Source organism: Lepisosteus oculatus, unplaced genomic scaffold (assembly GCF_040954835.1).
Source record: "Lepisosteus oculatus isolate fLepOcu1 unplaced genomic scaffold, fLepOcu1.hap2 HAP2_SCAFFOLD_48, whole genome shotgun sequence".
In the NCBI taxonomy this organism is placed as follows: Eukaryota; Metazoa; Chordata; class Actinopteri; order Semionotiformes; family Lepisosteidae; genus Lepisosteus; species Lepisosteus oculatus.
The window spans coordinates 1,795,790-1,817,497 of record NW_027168020.1 but is presented as its reverse complement, the minus strand read 5'-3'; the positions used below and the strand labels follow the sequence as shown (position 1 = coordinate 1,817,497).

Below are 21,708 nucleotides of genomic sequence, written 5' to 3'. Positions count from 1 at the left end.
GACAGCTCTCTTGCGTGTTTTCTCATATTTATGTAGTTTGCTTGCATGATGCCCGGAACAGCAGGGTTGTGCACTCCCATATGGTCTAGCGGTTAGGGTTCCTGGTTTTCACCCAGGCGGCCCGGGTTCGACTCCCGGTATGGGAACGTGTCAATCTTGCCTCCTGCTTTCCAAAAGATCAGCACTGTGTACGAAGGAGCCGCATTAAAACTACTCAACGTGCGAGAAGAGGGGGCGCTTGTTTCCAGCCGAAACTTCTCGCGTGTGAGACGAGCTGACCATCGCTGCAGGAGGTGGGAGGGTCACTCTGGTAGACAGGGCTGACCTTCGGCAATAGGATTTATACTCTCCAAGATGATATTTGCACTTTCTGGAGAGGCGATTTTCTCCACTTCAGTAGCCCGATTTCGTCGATTGCGTGGAGAGGGCTGTAGAATGTGGTGCCGTCTTTCCTGCTCCGTCCATGACAGGCGTGCTGGTCTCTGGAGAGAGAGCATGGTCCATCAGCGCATCCCAATAAAGGCACTGGAAGCAGCTGAATCGCATTGGTGAAGCTCAGCGCTGGGCCGCTGGGCACATCTGACCACAGTTTCCGTAGTGTAGTGGTTATCACGTTTGCCTCACACGCGAAAGATCCCCGGATCGAAACCGGGAGGAAACAGACCAGACTTCTTCTGTCGCCACGCACAAAAGGGGATTGGGGATTCGCCTAGTGCTGTGATCGAACAGACCCACTCACCTCTTAGTGTGGCGGGATCTGCACAGTGCATGTCGCAGCGCATCCTGCTTTCACTTCAATGCGCGTCCTGATGTACCCCGGTCTCCCGCGTGACAGGTGGGGACAGGTGACAGGTCCACGTGACAGGTCCTATACTAACGAGGAAGACATCGCTCTCTCCGACCCCCGGCATCGTGTCCCGACCCACCGTGCTGGAAGCCGACTCGTGCTGTGATTCCTTTACGGAGCAGAAATGACAACCGAGGAGCCGAGAGATCATTTCAGCATTTCGCGTCTGAACGGAAAACACAAACGACCAACTCGGAATGATTTGCCTTTGACGCTTATCAAAGCGTTCTTTGTGCATCGAACAGACCCACTCACCTCTTAGTGTGGCGGGATCTGCACAGTGCATGTCGCAGCGCTCCCTGCTTTCACTTCAATGTGCTTCCTGATGTTGAGTCGTGTGCCGTGCGGAGGCTCTGAAAGCGAGAGCAATGAAAAGGTGCACGACACTGTGAAATAAACATTAATAAACGCATATATAACGTCGAAAACACATCTAACACTAGGAGTATACAGCACTCTGCACAGTGTACGAAGTAAATTATTTTCGCAGTAATTAATTATATTTACTATATTTATTATACACGTGTAAATTAATTACTGCGAAAATAATTTACTTCGTACACTGTGCAGAGTGCCGTATACTCCTAGTGTTAGATGTGTTTTCGACGTTATATATGCATTTATTAATGTCGTCGATTTTACGGTTGCAATTCGACGTTGATTATACGTCGAGGCGACGTATATATACGTATAACCTTATTTTCGCCGTGAATATACGTATATTCGACGAATCAATGCCCACAGCTTGGCATACAAGGGTTTTGCGGAGGGGTCTTGCCACCTGCCTGAAAAAAAAACAGTAAAATGTTTGAGTGCCTATAGAGTTTCTATTTTTATTTTCTTGAGAAAAGTTGATACCATTTCCTGGAAACCCCGTCTCCCATCAGTGCGCGGTGCCCGGGGAAAAATCTGTAGGGGGGCGTCTGAAATTCTGAGCGGGGGTGATATTTCGGTTGAAACGGAGCTGTACGGTGCAGCTACCCAAATGAAATCTCGCAGCTATGCCATTGATTAGTGCTTCATGATAGAAGATATCGACTAGCAATCTGGTATTTGCGATGAAGTTCAGTTTCACATTTTTCGTCACTCTCACTGGAGAGTATTGCCTGGAGCGAAAAGTACCATAAGCGTTCATTTTTGCAGCTACATGGACGTTCTGAATCGTTAAGAAAAAATGTTGTAAAACCAACAGAAAGCACAGACTGCTATAACTAGTCCTAGTTATATAACGATTTTAAGTATAATGATAAACTACTGCAAGGAATCGGTCCACCTGAGCAAACAGGATCGTAATGTTGACACTCAATAACGACACTGATATGTGCAGTTCCTGGACGGATAGCCCTCCTGCCCATCAAACAGACTGAGTGACTGTTCGTGTCATTTAGTGTTGTCTGACCATTGACAAAGTACAACTATTTTTTTAGGGCGCAAATTAAGTTAGGTAAATCTTTTTGCCCAAAACTGAAGGGGCGACATTCCCCCCTCCCCCCGTGATGCCAGGCCTGTCCCCATCCTATTCCATAATGTCATTATATATAATACCATACAACAGTGACCGATCCTTACTAACTACATGCGTTAAAATTGCACATCAGCTCATAGCAGGGGGCACATAGCCGCGATGTATTTTCAATGTTATATTATATTATATTATATTATATTTCAACCATAATATCGACAACATTAATAAACGCATACGTTGAGAAAATATCGAACCCAGCATATTTTCCGCTTATATACCACAATGCATTGCTAGTATTCGTTGGTCACCATTTTGGACACGTTTTTCAAATGTAGAAGTATATCCGCAAATATCTCAGCAATCCTCTTTTGACGAGTAAGTATGAACAATAATAATACTATCTGAATACATACAGATCTTTCTTAATATTATTTTGATTAAAATAGTACGTGAATAAGCAAAAAATGGCACATAAAATAGTGTGAATGGGGAAGATGACACAAAATCGTTTTGCCGTTTCTCTATTCTTATTCTATGTTGTACTTTCAAACTTTGGGTACTCTTTAATTAGGACAGACTTTATTGCTCAACTGCTATGATGCAAGCTAAATTTTATACATTTATTTCAGTTTTGAGCTTAGTAAACCGTTCATTTTTTAGATTATACTAAAGAAGATATTAATCATCATTTATTTGGGAAGTAATATTATATAATTTTCTCCTAGCTGCGGTGCTGAAGTCCCACCCTACATCAACAGAAAAAGAAATAAAGGACCATGCAATGTGTTACTTGAAGAATGCATATGCAAGGCAGGGGGCCAGGAGATCTGGACACTGAAAATAATAGGTTTTTGGTTCTAACTGTTAGGACAATTAGACAGGGTTTGCAAATAGTGGACAAAAATCATCTTAACTTCCATTGTAATATTTTTTTTTCTTGGAAATATAGAAGTTGTACATTTTAAAATGTATATTTGAATCAAAATGTGGTTTTGAGTTAGTGTGTTAATGTAATTAGTTTTGTGTTTGTCATTACTATACTGTATATTGGAACAAGTAATAGGTTTATTCCATGCTGAAAAAAAGAAGAAAGAGAACACAACGTTTCGGCCGTGGAGCCTTCTTCAGGTGCTACTCACCTATACTGTATATTGCCATGTTACCAGAATTTGTAGCTGAAGTTCAAGACTAGTTGTGTTTTTTATGATTATTGCCCATATGTTGATTGTTGATTGATTGTATACAATGTATAATTTGAAATACATGTTTCAGGTGTGAATGTGTATTTTCAGAATACATTTCTAAATCTAATCATTGGCTTGGTTTACTTGTTTCTACACCTATAAAACCTATCTTTGATGTATAATAGACCTCTACCCATATACGTATAATAGACCTCTAATGTTATCCGTATAATAGACCTCTAACCATATACGTATAACAGACCTCTAACCATATACGTATAATAGACCTCTAAAGTTATGCGTATAATAGACCTCTAACCATATACGTATAATAGACCTCTAAAGTTATCCGGAACTCCAACCATATATGTATAATAGTCCTCTAAATTTATCCGTATAATAGAACTCCAACCATTTATGTATAATGAACGTCTAAACATAGACGTATAATTGACGTATAACTTTAGACGTATATTAGAATTTCATTCTAGACGAATTGTAGACCACATTTAGACGTCTAAGGTATGCGTTTAATAGACGTATATTATACGTCTTTTGCCCACTGGGTGGGCTCCAGATGCACATGGAAGAAATCAAGTGTTTCATCCGAGCTGTTTCAAAGACTGCCCAAGAGCTTTCCTTTCACAGAGGCGCAACGATTAATGATGGGGGTGCACCCTTCAATGCGCCTTACGACTCTAGGGAGTGATTGAGACGATTCGTAGCGTGTGCTCATTTCTCTCTATTCCCCGTGTTGCAGTGGTAGGATGACGTAAATTACTGCTTCGACACGTAACGGCATTATAATCAAGTGCAGGAGCTGAGGGCTTTAGTTTAGTTTCGTTTTCCATGGCGTTCGTAAGCGCGCAAATCAAAGGCAAGTCCTGCGTCTAACACGAACGTAAATGCTTTTGAAAGTGCAGTGTGGTGCAGCTTGTAAAATCCTTGTCCACATTTGTGGTTTGTTGATGTTTGTTCTGTCTGACAACGTTGCATTTTGACATCCGGACGGGGGGACTTTATCATTTGAACGTGAAGCCAGCCTTAAACCCTCTGAGGCGTGTCTGTCTGCCGGCACGTATCTTGTGAAAGGTATTTTTTTTTTAACGGAGAGCAACTTTAAAAAGGTTTCCGCAGCCACCTCGCAGTCCGTGTTTGATTATAGGAGGAATGCGGCGGCGGCGGCGGGCTCGCTTTTGTCGTGCTCGAGTGGTTAAGGCGATGGGCTCGAAATGCGTTGGGGCTTCCCCGCGCAGGTTCGAAACCTGCCGACTCCGGCGTCTGCCGCACGTCACCTTGTGCCTGCGAGGCAGAGGCTAAGTGCCGCTTCTCCTTTCCTGGTACTATAAGAACGCTAAATCGCTTGGCCCTGCTGCCATGGAAATACATTCTTCAGATAACCACACATTTTGCGTTCGCACCTCTGGTGCTCTACTTATGCCTTTGAAAACCTAATGAATACAGCTGAAAGAACCGACACAATATGTAGGTGCTCGTAAAGCACGCAGTAAAGAACTGTTAACAGCAAGGGTTTCAGTGGGTTAACTGAGGAGAAGGCGTGATCGCTAATTGTTGACTTTTTATTTGGTGTTAGAAACACTCTTACTGTGCATGACGTGCAACAAATGTAGCCACAGAAATTGCATCACGCTTTCATGTATGCTATTGCAGACACCAACGTTGCCTAGATAGAAAACCGAAATAGCCGTGGGTTTGCTTGCTGGTCTGAAGGATCTCTCTTCGAATCTCTGTCATTTGTCAATGGAAGTAAAAGGCGCTGAAATCTCATACGTTCAGAATCAAACCCGCAGCTGTTGTTCGACTTTATTTCTTGACTAATTACAACTCAGTGTCGCATGAGCAGTTACGTAAACTTGTCTGGTATATTTGAACACAAATGCCGTTCTTCAATTAAAACTAACAGTACATTGTCAGGGACATTCAGTTCTATACAAACAAGAGACAGACAAGAGAATATTTCTACCGTTCATGTGGACTACGTGTTGACTTACTGATCGGAATAATTGAAAAGTTCGGGTTCATAGCCGATGCAGTGCGTGCTAATTAGAATAGCAAAGCTGAGCTCTCAGCACCGTACTGAGCCCAGGTGTTTTTCTAAAGCTTTCAGGTGCAGTTCCTTTACATGAAGGGAATCTCTTACTGGGTACTCTTACAATGCAGTAAGTAGCACAGACTACTTAGGGAGTAGCCCGATGCGTTTAAAAACAACCCGAGCCAGGCAGGAGTCGAACTTACAATCTCCTGATCCGTAGTCAGACACGTTATCCAGTGTGATACTGCAGGACTGTAACCCAGTAAGATCAGCACTGCAACTAGTAAAATATTACCCCCGGTCCATTCTTTTCCAAAAGTGAGAAACACTTGTTTTCTACATTTTGTCTGTTTTAAAACCATATCTCTTTAAACCAAACCAAGAGTCTGTCTTTTGCACTGATATTCTGATTCATTTCGATTTCAAAGAAAAAAAAAACTATCTTCCAAAGCATCATAAAATTGTCCCTTCCTCCAGACTCTACTTCTCTCTTGTAGTAGTACAGCAGACCTTTCCAGGTGAGCAGATCACAGAGTCCGAAATGAGCTTCCTCCATCAAGCAAAGTACCTGAACATGACTCTGTCATCATAAAAGCGCCCCTGTAATAAAGAAATTAAATCCGAAATCAAGAGGGCAGCACAGTGGGCAAAAGACGTATAATATTCGTCTATTAAACGCATACCTTAGACGTCTAAATGTTGTCTGCAATTTGTCTAGAATCTCTGCACAGTGTTCGAAGTAAATTATTTTCGCAGTAATAAATTTACACGTGTATAATAAATATAGTAAATATAATAAATTTATTACTGCGAAAATAATTTACTTCGAACACTGTGCAGAGTGCCGTATACTCCTAGTTGCGGCACACACGATACATACAGTAAAAAGCCTCAGGCACTGTGTTAGATGTGTTTTCGATGTTATATATGCGTTTATTCATGTCGTCGATTTTATGGTTGCAATTCGACGTTGATTATACGTCGAGGCGACGTATATATACGTATAGCCGTATTTTCGCTGTAAATATACGTATATTCGACGAATCAATGCCCACTGGGAAGGCGCATTGAAGGGTGCACCCCCATCATTAATCGTTGCGCCTCTGTGAAAGGAAAGCTCTTGAGCAGTCTTTGAAACAGCTCGGATGAAACACTTGATTGCTTCCATGTGCATCTGGAGCCCATTTCTTATTTTCACTTCACGCCGCCCAAAGCATTTCTAAAACAGGAGATTCGCATTTGGGAATGCGCCCTGCCCTACAAATAAAACAGGTCTGCGGGTCTGAAAGCTGCTCCACGGAAAACAGTTCTGTTGCGCTTTTGATCAAAGGGAGATTCGCTGTTCTTACTTTTTGATGACATAACACCCAAAGGGGCTTCTTTGGAGCTGGATTCCAACCAGCATCCTAAAGTTTCTTGGCGGTATCCTTTACAGTACTCTGTTCGGTCGACAAGGGACAGAAGGGGGCAGCTTTCCTCACACATACAGTGCAATGTACTGTAGTGTTCCCCTTCATTGAATTCGCAGTTCTGCATCAGACATCTAACTCGTTTCCTTAGCTTGGATTTAAGCCACGAAGCAGGCTTCTACTGTATAAACGTCTAGAGGAATCACAAACTATTTGAGAGGCCACCATCCCAGGGGGAACTTACAAAGTCTATCCCTAAGCACCTAGCGCAGTCTCTCAAGAGACTGTCAAAAATCGCTTTCTCCGTTTGCGTTGCAAGTAAGTGGAAACGCGGTCTCAACCCAGAGCCACTTGGCAGCAGCGGCACGTAAATACTGTTACTGTCACTGCTCGATACCGACGTTAGCCTACTATACCATGTTCAGCCACCGCTAGAAAATGTACAGCTCTAGATCTGGAGCAAACAACAGGAGGGCCAACGTCACACATGTCAGACATGGAAACCGACGAGGATGGGATTCAAACCCATGCGTGCAGAGCACAATGGATTAGCAGTCCATCGCCTTGACCACTCGGCCACTTCGTCAACAAAACTGGGTTGTCCCAACTGGGTTGGCACACTCCAGATGATCTTTTTCTTTTTTTTCCCTTGTACTCGAGGGTCATTTTCCTGTTCCACATGCGATTTCAACATTTTCCTTGGGAGATGTCAAGCCAGCAAGCCACTGCTGTAGTTCAGTGGCCAGTGTGGAGTTCAGTGGCCCTGTTGTACACAGAAAGCACATTGAGCTCCTTGCACATGAAAAGTTCCAGATAAAAGCCATTTGTCATCCTTTCTCTTGGTGTCGATGTTGCTATTGTATGTAAAGGTGGCAACTTGCTCAGCGAGCAGGCGGAGCACACACCGAATGCAGATGTGTCTGAGTGGTGTGTCCAAGTGGCTGCAAAAGGACAGCACTCCCGGGGCTGTTTCAATGTAACAGATTTACTCCAGGGAAAGGCAGCATTGAGAGTAGCTCAAGCTTTCAGCACCCGTATCGGACTGCGTGTATGCAGACACCGCTCAGAATCCCCTGTAAGATTCTCCCTCAATTCCGTTTTGCAGTGCTTTAGCTCTTTCAGAAGGCTTCGCTTTGCTAGTCACAATCCAAGGCTTGTGACAGCATTTGAAAATATTCACCACTGCGTTGGCTGGGAATCAAACCTGGGTCAACTGCATGGAAGGCAGCTATGCTCACCACTATACCACCAACGCTCAAATGAGTTGCATGGCCAGATGGACTGTTTCCTCCAGCGGTATAGTATTGCAGTGAGACAGCACGATGCCTGCAAGACTATGTCACGCTAAACGCCACAGATTGTGTTTGTCCGTTCGTGTCAGTCGTCCTGCAGTCACGGGAAGTGGGACACAAACATGCTGCAATGCTTTCAAGACGTTAGGATTTGTTTGTGCAACATCCGAGAAGAGTACTTGTGGCTTGAATGTGAACTGTACGTGCCCGCCCCCTTTCCACTGTAGTGCATGAGTTCCTCCCGGCATGCCCTTCGTCATTGTTCTGTCATCTTGTATTTAAAGGGTTGTATTTCTGGTGCTGAAAATAAGCAACTGTTTTCTCACAACGGCCTTTGTTCCCGACGGAGCCCTTGTCTGTCATGAAATTCTTCAAAACCTCAAGCTAGAAGAAGAAGACGACAAATATGAAGCGTTACAGCAACGACATGCCATGAGACGATCGATAACAATTTCCATAGGATCCCTGCGGTTGCCTGGCAACCGTCAGCTTTGCGCAGTGGCAGTATCGTAGCCTGTGAGGTTTAGCCGAGGCGCGATTATTGCTAGTTGAAAACTTTTCCCAATACCCTGCTTCCGCCGGTTTGCAATACAATCGGCGAAAGCAATTTTTGACAGTCTCGTCAGAGACTGAGCAAGGTGTTTAAAGACAGATTTGGTCATGGTGACATCATGGTAGAAAGAAACGAGCTTGTTACGTCTCAACAGAAACGCTCTTTAGCTCTTTCAGCGTTATGCAGAGAACAGCGTCTGTCGAGATCACTTTTGAGTCAGCGCGAACCGCCGTGTGCTGTCAGTTTGATTTCATATTGCTCGTAGCGGCGCCCGGCTTTTGTCTGTCAAACGTTAGGTTGCGCTTCTTCATGCTGCATCGTCGGCATGAGTGGAGCTTTTTAAACGTCTGTACTTACTGCGCCCCATAAGAAATCGTTTGTCCCCGTTCAAAAGAGATTGTGCGATGTCCTGCAGCGTTCGCAAAGCAAACCTTTGACAGTTTGAAAAGAGGAATTTATTCTGCTTCCTGTGCGTGCAGTAGTTACAAAGTTGAACGCCTTTACACGATCTGCTGCAGTTTTCAGTGGGCGGGCGTTGTCAAATGGCTTGGAAAAACGCACTGTGTTTCGGCTCGGGAAACATCGTGAGCAGTGTCCTGCATGTTTTCTGTGTATAGCTGTCTTTTAACGCATACAGAATTCATTCGAAATCATTGATTTCTCCAATTAACAAGGGTCCCTTTTTGAACCTGCGAGAAGCATTCTTTCAATGTAACAGATTTACTCCGGGGAAAGGCAGCATGACATTGAGAGTAGCTCAAGCTTTCAGCACCCGTATCAGACTGCGTGTATGCAGACACCGCTCAGAATCCCCTGTAAGAGTTTGAGCAATCCAGCACTGAGCGTAAAAAGATGAGTCAAAGTAACGTCTAATCGGATTAGTTTCCTTAGAGCTGGTTCAGGGTTTGCTCAAGAGTTTACCTTTCACAGATGCACAAAGAAGAATGTTGGGGGTGCACGCTTCAAGGCGCCTTACAGCTGTAGGGAGTGTTTCGAGATGATTCGCGGCGTGTGCTCGTTCCCTTATACCGTACGCCCCGGGGTGCAGTGCTAGGATGATGTACAATACCGCTTGGGCACGTAACGGCGTTATATGCAAGTGCGGGACGTGAGGGTTTTCGTTTGTTCGTTTTGTTTTGCTCTGCTTTGCTTTGTTTTGCTTTCCATCGCGTTGGTAAGAGCGTAAATAAAAAGGCGATTCCTGCGTCTACCTCTAATGTAAGAGCTATTTCAAGTGCGGCGTGGTGCGGCTTTTGAAATGCTTGTGGGCATTTCTCTGTTGTTGATTCTTTTTGTGTGTGTAACAAAGTGGCATTTTCATGTCCGGACGGGGAGACTTTATCATTCCGACATGAAGCCACCCTTAAGTCCTCTGAGGCGTGTCTGTCTGCAAGGCTTGTATTTTGGAAATGTTTTTTTGAAACGGAGAACGACTTTGAAATAGGCTTCCGCCGGCGCCTCGCGATCCAGGTAAGAATGTAGCAAGAACGCAACGGCGGTGGGGCTTGCTGTAGTCGTGGCCGAGTGGTTAAAGCGATGGACTAGAAATCCATCCGCGAAATACCTCACCCATTTTGAATGGCTGCATCTGTACGTTCAGAATCAAACCCGCAGCTGTTGTTCGACTTTATTTCTTGACTAATTACAACTGAGTGTCGCACGAGCAGTTACGTAAACTTGTCTGGTATATTTGAACACAAATGCCGTTCTTCAATTAAAACTAACAGTACATTGTCAGGGACATTCAGTTCTATAAAAGCAAGAGACAGACAAGAGATTATTCTTCCTTTCATGTGGACTACGTGTTGACTTACTGATCGGAATAATTGAAAAGTTCGGGTTCATAGCCGATGCAGTGCGTGCTAATTAGAACAGCAACGCTGAGTTCTCAGCACCGTACTGAGCCCAGGTGTTTTTCTAAAGCTGTCAGGTGCAGTTCATTTACATGAAGGAAATCTCTTACTGGGTGCAATTACAATGCAGTAAGTAGCACAGACTACTTAGGGAGCAGCCCGATGCGTTTAAAAATGACCTGAGCCAGGTAGGAGTCGAACCTACAATCTCCTGATTCGTAATCAGACGCGTTATCCATTGCGCCACTGGACGTGGTGTGACACTGCAGGACTGTAACCCAGTGAGCTCAGCCCTGCAACTAGTAAAATATTACCCCCGGTCCATTCTTTTCCAAAAGTGAGAAACACCTGTTTTCTCCATGTTGTCTGTTTTAAAACCATATCTCTTTAAACCAAACCAAGAGTTTGTCTTTTGCACTGCTATTCTGATTCATTTCGATTTCAAAGAAAAAAAAAACATTACCTTCCAAAGCATCATAAAATTGTCCCTTCTTCCAGACTCTACTTCTCTCTTGTAGTAGTACAGCAGACCTTTCCAGGTGAGCAGATCACAGAGTCCGAAATGAGCTTCCTCCATCAAGCAAAGTACCTGAACATGACTCTGTCATCATAAAAGCGCCCCTGTAATATAGAAATTAAATCCGAAATCAAGAGGGCAGTTGCCTACTGAAATACAAGAAGTCATCAATTTTAACCTAGCAACACATTAAAGGCTGCATCTATACAAGTACGATTCTAGAAATGCTCACCAGATTACGTTTTAAGAAGGAACTGTGCCTCAGGTTCCGCCGAGATCTTAACTCGGATGGCAGGATTCAGAGTCCGGAGTGCGGACTGATGGCGCACGGAGGGTCCATATACTGTGGATCCCTCAGTGATCTTCCGCGTATTCAAACCGCCAGCGTGTGACTCCCCTGTCCCCGTGACCTCATTGCTCTGCTCTCTCCTCTGTGCAGCCGAGCCCGACTCACGGTAAAGTGAAAAAAAATATGCCCTCAACGTGAGATTTAGTCTGGAGCGAGGATAGATGTTACCTTTTTATCATTGAACAGGATGTATGTGATGTGGCGACTAGGTTCAATTTTGTATCCTCTTTAAAAGATTAAGGACTGGGGTGAGCGTGATTTACCAGCTAAGAACCCGACGTGCGCACCGTTTAAGCTGCATAGACTCGGTCGTTTAACTCTTCTCCATTAGTAGGGTTAAGGTTAAAGAAAAAAACATTGCTGACTTCTTTTTTTTTTGCCAGCCGCTAGCGCTGATTAGCAAGGTTTGTATTTCATGTTTTGCAAGTTGCATCCATTTTAAGAAAAACAAGTCGCGTTAAAGACAGGAAATGAATACTTGCATTTAATTAAGTCTAGCTGTAGGCGGTTGTCCATAATGACCAGTACTGTTCAAGAAGACAGAACAAAGAAGGCACCGCTGGGATTCGAACCCAGGATCTCCTGTTTACTAGACAGGCGCTTTAACCAACTAAGCCACAGCACCCCAGGAGCGTTGTCCTTTTGCAGCCACTTGGACACACCTTTAGAAAAACATTTTGTTAACAGGCATTCTGCCTCAGCCTAAACACCTATAGCTTGCAAAGCGCATGCTATTAGACAGGCACCTCTGCAAGACCTTAAGAGTCTCTTAAACTAGTGATAGTAAGGTGTTCCCAATGGGTGATGTTCGGCTTTCAAATCATCTCTCCGTGGAAGCGCCGAGATGCAGCTGTTTAAGGCTTAGAAGCAGCTGACTGTTTCACTACCTAGCTGATCACTGTCAGTCAGGGAGCTTAGAGGTGAAAAGCCTGTCTGAGAGACAATTCGCCGTCGATCAGTTCAATATGTTCCGTACCAGCTCGGCGCACCCGAGATCATCTTGGTAGCCATGTAGCTCAGATGAGTGAGAGCTTGTGTGTATTTACCACCGTGATTGGATGCCGGCCCTTCTCAGGTCACAGTAAACCTTCTGCTCAAAAAAAGTGAGGTAAAACCTCACTCTGCACAGTAAAACCTAAAAAAGTGAGGTTTTATTTAATCTCTGACCAAGGGAAACGTTTCATTTTTTCAAAGAAATGTTTGTTAAAAAATAAAGTCATAGTTCCATGGGATTCAATCATAGACCGTGTGACATGGAAGTCAGGAACCTAACCCACTAAAGCACTACAGAAACATTATCGACAGACAATGTACAGCGTGTACTATTCTTGTGTTGCGGTACATGAATATAATTATATCGTTATTAATTTCTAATTTATAACTTTATAAATTTATTAACGTTATTAATTAATTTCACGACGCACAGACAGAGCGTGGGGAGCTGCCGCCTGCAAACACGGCTCCAGGCAGGACTCCGCTCTGCAGGAGCCGCAGAGCAGAGGAGATGGGGGCAGCTTAGCTCCTGTGCAGAGACCTGAGCTGTTGTTGCTGCGGACGCTGTCTTTTCTGCACTCGGGGTAGGAGTGAATGTTGAGTTGCCCTTAGAAATGAAGCAAAGCACTTCAACGGCACGGGTGTGTGTGTGTGCGCCCTGGTGATTCTGGGAGACAGATCGAACCTGGGCTAAAAGAGAGGGGGCTTAGCCCTCTTCCATTTGCTACTTCAAAGTTGTACAACCCATTTGTATCTGCTAGGCGGCGCAGTCGTCGTGCACAAAGAACGCTTTGAAAAGCGTCAAAGGCAAGTCATTCTGAGTTGGTCGTTTGTGTTTTCCGTTCAGACGCGAAATGCTGAAATGATCTCTCGGCTCCTCGGTTGTCATTTCTGCTCCGTAAAGGAATCACAGCACGCGTCGGCTTCCAGCACGGTGGGTCGGGACACGATGCCGGGGGGTCGGAGAGAGCGATGTCTTCCTCGTTAGTATAGGACCTGTCACCTGTCCCCACCTGTCACGCGGGAGACAGGGGTACATCAGGACGCGCATTGAAGTGAAAGCAGGATGCGCTGCGACATGCACTGTGCAGATCCCGCCACACTAAGAGGTGAGTGGGTCTGTTCGATCACAGCGCTAGGCGAATCCCCAATCCCCTTTTGTGCGTGGCGACAAAAGAAATCTGTTTTCGCCCGGTTTCGAACCGGGGACCTTTCGCGTGTGAGGCGAACGTGATAACCACTACACTACGGAAACAGTGGTAAGACATGCCCAGCGGCCCAGTGCTGAGCTTCGCCAATGCGATTCAGCTGCTTCCAGTGCCTTTATTGGGGTGCGCTGATGGACCGTGCTCTCTCTCCAGAGACCAGCACGCCTGTCATGGACGGAGCAGGAAAGACGGCGCCACATTCTACAGCCCTCTCCACGCAATCGACGAAATCGGGCTACTGAAGTGGAGAAAATCGCCTCTCCAGAAAGTGCAAATATCATCTTGGAGAGTATAAATCCTGTTGCCGAAGGTCAGCCCTGTCTACCAGAGTGACCCTCCCACCTCCTGCAGCGATGGTCAGCTCGTCTCACACGCGAGAAGTTTCAGCTGGAAACAAGCGCCCCCTCTTCTCGCACGTTGAGTAGTTTTAATGCGGCTCCTTCGTACACAGTGCTGATTTTTTGGAAAGCAGGAGGCAAGATTGACACGTTCCCATCCCGGGAGTCGAACCCGGGCCGCCTGGGTGAAAACCAGGAATCCTAACCGCTAGACCATATGGGAGTGCACAACCCTGCTGTTCCGGGCATCATGCAAGCAAACTACATAAATATGAGAAAACACGCAAGAGAGCTGTCACTCAGAGTGTCGAAGGGTCGATGTATACTGGGGCTCAGTTGAAATGCAACGTCAGGACTTTCCCGAATTATGTCACACGAAGAGAGCACAGCCTTTTCCGCCCTGCCACGTGTGTATCGGTAACTCGCCGTGATCGTATAGTGGTCAGTACTTTGTGTTGTGGCCGCAACAACCCCGGTTCGAATCCGGGTCACGGCAGAATAGGGGCGTCTGCTTTTACTACTTGCACGAATGAAGGCAAAAAAAAGCCAATTGATGTGAACGAACGGCGCTTTACAGAGGAGTACTGCCTGACTGGATCGTTGATGAACGACAGAGACCACTCCGACCTCTTCTCGGGTTTCTTCAATGACTTACTAAGGATCTTCTTCACATTCGCCCATGCAGGGGAAGCCAGTTACACCAAAGCAAACGCAGGAAAGTGCAATTCAAGCAGAGACCAGGAGGGACTTGTTTACACCGAGAGTGGTCGGAGAATGGAACAATGCGCCCAGCCCTGTTGCTGGAGCCGATTCTTGATGAGATCTTGGGCTCACTAAGAAGCCCCCGCTGGATGCTAATCTTTCTGTTGTTCTTGCAGGTCCTGCGCTGCTATTGAGCCGACAGAGCTCGTCCTGATCTGTCGGCACAGCCCAATTGCAAATGATCGGCTCCGCATACAGAAGGAACGTGCGTTTGGTACAAGAGTGCATGAAGGCACCGGAAATACATTGGGAACAAATGACCGGTCGCTCAATACCTCTGTGAAGTACAGGAGCGTGCAAAACGAGGCTGTTTCCGCCCGGTCTCGAACCGGGGACCTTTCGCGTGTTAGGCGAACGTGATAGCCGCTACACCACGGAAACCTGCAGGGACTGCTGCTGGTGTCTCGCTTGCGTTTCGGACTGAGAAAGGGACGCGTCACTTTAGGCAGGGGGCGCTGGAGAGAGGAACAAAGGGCGCGATGAAACAAAACACCGAAACCCGGGATCTTTAGATCTTCAGTCTAACGCTCTCCCAGCTGAGCTATTTCGGCGGTGCACAGAGCCCACAGCCACCTGCTCCAGCCTTCCTGTGTTGCGGCATGAGCGCACCAAGAGTAGCGGGAGAGTGTTGCAGGAACGTCACTCAGAAGGAAAGCCACCCAGGTGCGCCCTCTGAGCTCTGTCCAGCGCATCTTCCTCGCATGGACTCCTGCCTGCGACGGGCAGGAAACAATTAGCAAGAACAGAACAACACCCCATGGGTGTCTCATGACCACACCTTAGGTTGTGACACGTGCAGGTGTGAGGGGTTGCCGGGCTACTTTGGAGCAGAGCTTGGGCGGAGGGAGGGCGGGAAAGCAGACAAAGAGGTGACACCTCAAGGTCTGCACGATCACAGCTCTCCGCCGCCCCAGGCTTCCGCTCGATAAGCTGCTGGACACACCCGCCCCTCCTCACACAGACCGTGGAAAAGCCCCCGAGTCGGAGGGCTCTCTCTTCCTCCCAGGAGCTCTTGGACACGACGCACAGACAGGGTGCGGGGAGCCGCCGCCTGCAAACACGGCTCCAGGCAGGACTCCACTCCGTAGGAGCCGCAGAGCAGAGGAGATGGGGGCAGCTTAGCTCCTGTGCAGAGACCTGAGCTGCTGTTGCTGCAGACGCTGTCTTTTCTGCACTCGGGGTAGGAGTGAATGTTGAGTTGCCCTTAGAAATGAAGCAGAGTACTTCAACGGCACGGGTGTGTGTGTGTGCGTGCGCCCTGGTGATTCTGGGAGACAGATCGAACCTGGGCTAAAAGAGAGGAGGCTTAGCCCTCTTCCATTTGCTACTTCAAAGTTGTACAACCCATTTGTATCTGCTAGGCGGCGCAGTTGTCGTGCACAAAGAACGCTTTGAAAAGCGTCCAAAGCAAGTCATTCCGAGTTGGTCGTTTGTGTTTTCCGTTCAGACGCGAAATGCTGAAATGATCTCTCGGCTCCTCGGTTGTCATTTCTGCTCCGTAAAGGAATCACAGCACGCGTCGCCTTCCAGCACGCTGGGTCGGGACACGATGCCGGGGGTCGGAGCGTGTGATGTCTTCCTCGTTAGTATAGTGGCAAGTATCCCCGCCTGTCACGCAGGAGACCGGGGTTCGATTCCCCGACGGGGAGTAGCTTTTCTTTTACCTCCTTAGAGAAAGGACTGCCTTTCACTTCTCTGTTTTCTAACACAGCGTCGTGCACCTTTTCATTGCTCTCGCTTTCAGAGCCTCCGCACGGCACACGACTCGACATCAGGAAGCACATTGAAGTGAAAGCAGGGAGCGCTGCGACATGCACTGTGCAGATCCCGCCACACTAAGAGGTGAGTGGGTCTGTTCGATGCACAAAGAACGCTTTGATAAGCGTCAAAGGCAAATCATTCCGAGTTGGTCGTTTGTGTTTTCCGTTCAGACGCGAAATGCTGAAATGATCTCTCGGCTCCTCGGTTGTCATTTCTGCTCCGTAAAGGAATCACAGCACGAGTCGGCTTCCAGCACGGTGGGTCGGGACACGATGCCGGGGGTCGGAGAGAGCGATGTCTTCCTCGTTAGTATAGGACCTGTCACGTGGACCTGTCACCTGTCCCCACCTGTCACGCGGGAGACCGGGGTACATCAGGACGCGCATTGAAGTGAAAGCAGGATGCGCTGCGACATGCACTGTGCAGATCCCGCCACACTAAGAGGTGAGTGGGTCTGTTCGATCACAGCACTAGGCGAATCCCCAATCCCCTTTTGTGCGTGGCGACAGAAGAAGTCTGGTCTGTTTCCTCCCGGTTTCGATCCGGGGATCTTTCGCGTGTGAGGCAAACGTGATAACCACTACACTACGGAAACTGTGGTCAGATGTGCCCAGCGGCCCAGCGCTGAGCTTCACCAATGCGATTCAGCTGCTTCCAGTGCCTTTATTGGGGTGCGCTGATGGACCGTGCTCTCTCTCCAGAGACCAGCACGCCTGTCATGGACGGAGCAGGAAAGACGGCGCCACATTCTACAGTCCTCTCCACGCAATCGACGAAATCGGGCTACTGAAGTGGAGAAAATCGCCTCTCCAGAAAGTGCAAATATCATCTTGGAGAGTATAAATCCTATTGCCGAAGGTAAGCCCCGCTAAGCCCCGGCGCAAAATAGGCAGGCAGGACCGCACTAAGCGTCAGAGCCGCCGTGAGCGCTACGGGGAAGGCAAGGGCTCAGGCAGAGTCTATCATAAGACTGGACGAAGGGAGTCGACTGCAGCCCGCCTGGCCAGGCTTGAACAAGCCCTGCCTGAGAGATCAGGACAGGGTAAACCTTCCGCAGCGAATGCCAGAAGTGTGAATGAGCTTAGGGGGACCACGCCCCTTCTCACTGGAGGAGGCGGGGATCCGTCCCAAGCCCCTCCCTCAGTCTATCTGATTGGGTGGGAGGGTTCCTGTCTGGAAGAAGGCTGTGACTCTGAGTTGGGCGCTGACCCCGCCCCTGAAGTCAAAGAAAAGGCAGGCTTCCTACAATTCTTAGGGAATCTCAGCCAGAAAGGCAAAGCAAGGCGTATTTATATCAAGGTTTCTCTTGAAAACGTCTTAGATAGAGAAGCACTGATTGACACTGGGGCTGAAATTAGTTTGATGTCAGCCGATCTACTCAGCGAGCTCAAACGAGTAGCGAAAGGAAAAGGCATCAGACTTAAGGTAGAACCGTGTAAGATAGATATTTCCAGCTATACCCAGGATCATGCCAGGATCACACACCGAGTGTGGGTGGCACTTAGGTTCGGGCCAATGAACGTGGTGCATCCTGTTTACATCTCTAGGTTAAAAACAGAGCCACTACTCATTGGCCAAGACCTGCTTGACAGGCTGGAGCCTCTGGTGGACTGCCAGCGTGGAAAATTGTGGGCTCAGGTCAAAAACCCTAAGCCTGTTGCACAGCAAAAAGAGGGATTCAGTGGTTATGCTGTGATCACACAGTGCCCACTGAACACTATAGCTGAGTTGGAGGTTCCTCCTGGTTCCTCTGGACGAGAATAAATGTCTCTTCTTGCTTTCCAAAACTACAGGGAAGTCCTGCCCAGGCCAGCACTCCCACGGTCTCCCAACTACAGGAGCAGTGCTCCGAGCAGCTGCTTGACCCGCCAGGTAAAGCACACCCCCTTTTCATCCCTGAAGAAGAGTGGATCTCCCTGTCCGGTAATGAATGGGAGTCCTTTCTGTGCACCCTGGTACCTCAGGGGGTCCAGGACTACCACCCCATGGTGGTGGGAGGGGGTCCAGGTGGCAGAAGTGCAGGTTGATGATGTAATTCTTAGCCTCAGCTCTGAGAAGTCCATAATCAGTGAAGGTCTGTTCGAGGACCTGTCGCGAAGCTGTCAGGTGACCCTGGTGACGCAGTCACAGGTTCTGTGGTGGGCACCCCCACCTCATAGGTCCATTTGGAGCAAAGGAAGCTGTGTAGCTTCCATCTCCATCGGAAAAAGGAAGTTTGCTCACTACTTCCAGGTAGCACCTCAGCTGACCCATTCGGTCTGCATTGGTGCAGACCTATTGGTTCGACTGGGCGCCCAGCTGGACACAGTAAACAGTGTGCTGTGGAAACGGGTGGACCCAGATGCCCACTCTCTAAGCGGTGACCCCGAGAACATTCGGTCAGGTCAGACGATTCCTCAGGCCTGCCAGGTAGTAAACGAATCGGACCTGATCGTTCCTGCATCAACAGCAGGGTTTCCGGTACGCCTTGTCCTAAAGAAGGGACAGAGAATGGACGCTGAGATGGTTTTCTTCCAACCATCAGCTCAGTTTATCAGACTGAACCTAGCAGTCTGTTGAACCCCCAGACTGGAACGGAATGGCTGAGCCACCTGCCTGTTGGTGCAGAACATAGCAAAACAAGATGTCAAAATCCCTGCTCGCACTGACATGGGACTGGAATTGACAATAGTTTCTATGATTTCGAACTGGCCATCCCAGTACTGGGGCAGCTCCCTGGTCCCTTGGCTTCATAAAAGCGCCCCTGTAATAAAGAAATTAAATCCAAAATCAAGAGGGCAGTTGCCTACTGAAATACAAGAAGTCATCAATTTTAACCTAGCAACACATTAAAGGCTGCATCTATACAAGTACGATTCTAGAAATGCTCACCAGATTACGTTTTAAGAAGGAACTGCGCTTCAGGTTCTGCCGAGATCTTAACTCGGATGGCAGGATTCAGAGTCCGGAGTGCGGACTGATTGCGCACGGAGGGTCCATATACTGTGGATCCCTCAGTGATCTTCCGCGTGTTCAAACAGCCAGCGTGTGACTCCCCTGTCCCCCTGACCTCATTGCTCTGCTCTCTCCTCTGTGCAGCCGAGCCCGATTCACGGTAAAGTGAAAAAAAATATGCCCTCAAATGAGATTTACTCTGGAGCGAGGATAGATGTTACCTTTTTATCATTGAACAGGATGTATGTGATGTGGCGACTAGGTTCAATTTTGTATCCTCTTTAAAAGATTAAGGACTGGGGTGAGCGTGATTTACCACCCTTTCAGCTAAGAACCCGACGTGCACACCGTTTAAGCTGCATAGACTCGGTCGTTTAACTCTTCTCCATTAGCAGGGTTAAGGTTAAAGAAAAAAAACATTGCTGACTTCTTTTTTTTTTGCCAGCTGCTAGCGCTGATTAGCAAGGTTTGTATTTCATGTTTTGCAAGTTGCATCCATTTTAAGAAAAACAAGTCGTGTTAAAGACAGGAAATGAATACTTGCATTTAATTAAGTCTAGCCGTAGGCGGTTATCCACTGGGATTCAGACCCAGGGCCTCCTGTTTACTAGACAGGCGCTTTAACCAACTAAGCCACAGCGCCCCAGGAGTGCTGTCCTTTTGCAGCCACTTGGACACACCACTCAGACACATCTGCATTCGGTGTGTGCTCCGCCTGCTCGCTGAGCAAGTTGCCACCTTTACATACAATAGCAACATCGACACCAAGAGAAAGGATGACAAATGGCTTTTATCTGGAACTTTTCATGTCCAAGGAGCTCAATGTGCTTTCTGTGTACAACAGGGCCACTGAACTCCACGCTGGCCACTGAACCACAGCAGTGGCTTGCTGGCTTGACATCTCCCAAGGAAAATGTTGAAATCGCATGTGGAACAGGAAAATGACCCTCGAGTACGAGGGAAAAAAAAGAAAAAGATCATCTGGAGCGCACCAACCCAGTTGGGACAGCCCAGTTTTGTTAATGAGGTGGCCGAGTGGTTAAGGCGATGGATTGCTAATCCATTGTGCTTTGCACGCATGGGTTCAAATCCCATCCTCGTTGGTTTCCATGTCTGTTTCCATTCTGTTTTTGATCCCTATTGCTCAATGCACAGTGAAAGCATTGCATACATGTGTCTGACAATGAGAAATGGGCCCCTGAGACAGTCATTTGCCTGTTTCACAAATGATCGTATTTTACTAGAGATTCTGTTTGGGATTCAGATGTGCATTCGGACAGCAATCCCTTTCAAGAAATGATACGTTCTGGATGAGGTCAAAGGTGCATCATTTGGACACTTTGTGGGCTTGAAATACAAAGAAAATCATGTTCTATGGTACAAGATAAATACAAAACTTAAGCTTTTATTATAATTAGATTTGTTTATAAAGCATAAGCAATCATTTATTACATTAATATGTGTAAAAATAACATTTTAGCATCATACGTTTAGTATATTTAGTCCCTAATGCTGAAAGAAATGATCATAGAACATGACTTCTAACCTTACCTGCGGTGTTTTTGATCCCTATTGCTCAATGCACAGTGAAAGCATTGCATACATGTGTCTGACAATGAGAAATGGGCCCCTGAGACAGTAATTTGCCTGTTTCACAAATGATCGTATTTTACTAGAGATTCTGTTTGGGATTCAGATGTGCATTCGGACAGCAATCCCTTTCAAGAAATGATACGTTCTGGATGAGGTCAAAGGTGCTGGAACACTGTATTTAGGATGTGTTTGCAGTTATTCTGTGTTTCTAGCTTCAACCCAGTGATATATATATATATATGCTCACTGATTTTTTGGTACATGCCCAGGGCAATAATCATTATGAGGATTTATTTCCATATGTGCTAGAGGTAGTGTTGTGAAATTCTTCAACACACTGGATCGCAGGTTTAAACCTGCACTCTTACTCCTCAAATACCAACAAATGCAGATATGTAGCAATCATATTGTAGCTGACACTCATTTGCCTGTTTCACAAATGATCATATTTTACTAGAGATTCTGTTTGGGATACGGATGTGCATTCTGACAACAATCTCTTTCAAAAAATGATTTTACCTTATCGCAGCTTTGCCCCTCTTGCCTCTTTGGAAAATATCTCCATCTTGTGGTCGTTGTTGGTAATGTCTAGACAAT

The 21,708-nt window shown here is 46.8% G+C and overlaps 9 non-coding genes across 9 annotated transcripts; 5 read left to right on the top strand and 4 right to left on the bottom strand.

The window, feature by feature from the left end:
• Positions 1 to 74: 74 nt before the first annotated feature.
• trnae-uuc (transfer RNA glutamic acid (anticodon UUC)) lies at positions 75 to 146 on the top strand. Its single transcript has one exon. It is a non-coding gene; the product is annotated as a tRNA-Glu (tRNA).
• An 8,591-nt stretch (positions 147 to 8,737) lies between these two features.
• Positions 8,738 to 8,879, top strand: LOC138230201 (U4 spliceosomal RNA). Its single transcript, XR_011186236.1, has one exon. It is a non-coding gene; the product is annotated as a U4 spliceosomal RNA (small nuclear RNA).
• Positions 8,880 to 12,073: 3,194 nt separating this feature from the next.
• trnat-agu (transfer RNA threonine (anticodon AGU)) lies at positions 12,074 to 12,147 on the bottom strand. The gene has a single exon. It is a non-coding gene; the product is annotated as a tRNA-Thr (tRNA).
• A 1,550-nt stretch (positions 12,148 to 13,697) lies between these two features.
• Positions 13,698 to 13,770, bottom strand: trnav-cac (transfer RNA valine (anticodon CAC)). The gene has a single exon. It is a non-coding gene; the product is annotated as a tRNA-Val (tRNA).
• A 442-nt stretch (positions 13,771 to 14,212) lies between these two features.
• trnae-uuc (transfer RNA glutamic acid (anticodon UUC)) lies at positions 14,213 to 14,284 on the bottom strand. Its single transcript has one exon. It is a non-coding gene; the product is annotated as a tRNA-Glu (tRNA).
• A 201-nt stretch (positions 14,285 to 14,485) lies between these two features.
• Positions 14,486 to 14,557, top strand: trnah-gug (transfer RNA histidin (anticodon GUG)). The gene has a single exon. It is a non-coding gene; the product is annotated as a tRNA-His (tRNA).
• A 574-nt stretch (positions 14,558 to 15,131) lies between these two features.
• trnav-aac (transfer RNA valine (anticodon AAC)) lies at positions 15,132 to 15,204 on the bottom strand. The gene has a single exon. It is a non-coding gene; the product is annotated as a tRNA-Val (tRNA).
• A 1,196-nt stretch (positions 15,205 to 16,400) lies between these two features.
• On the top strand, positions 16,401 to 16,472 carry trnad-guc (transfer RNA aspartic acid (anticodon GUC)). The gene has a single exon. It is a non-coding gene; the product is annotated as a tRNA-Asp (tRNA).
• A 4,067-nt stretch (positions 16,473 to 20,539) lies between these two features.
• On the top strand, positions 20,540 to 20,621 carry trnas-gcu (transfer RNA serine (anticodon GCU)). The gene has a single exon. It is a non-coding gene; the product is annotated as a tRNA-Ser (tRNA).
• The last annotated feature ends 1,087 nt before the right edge of the window (positions 20,622 to 21,708 follow it).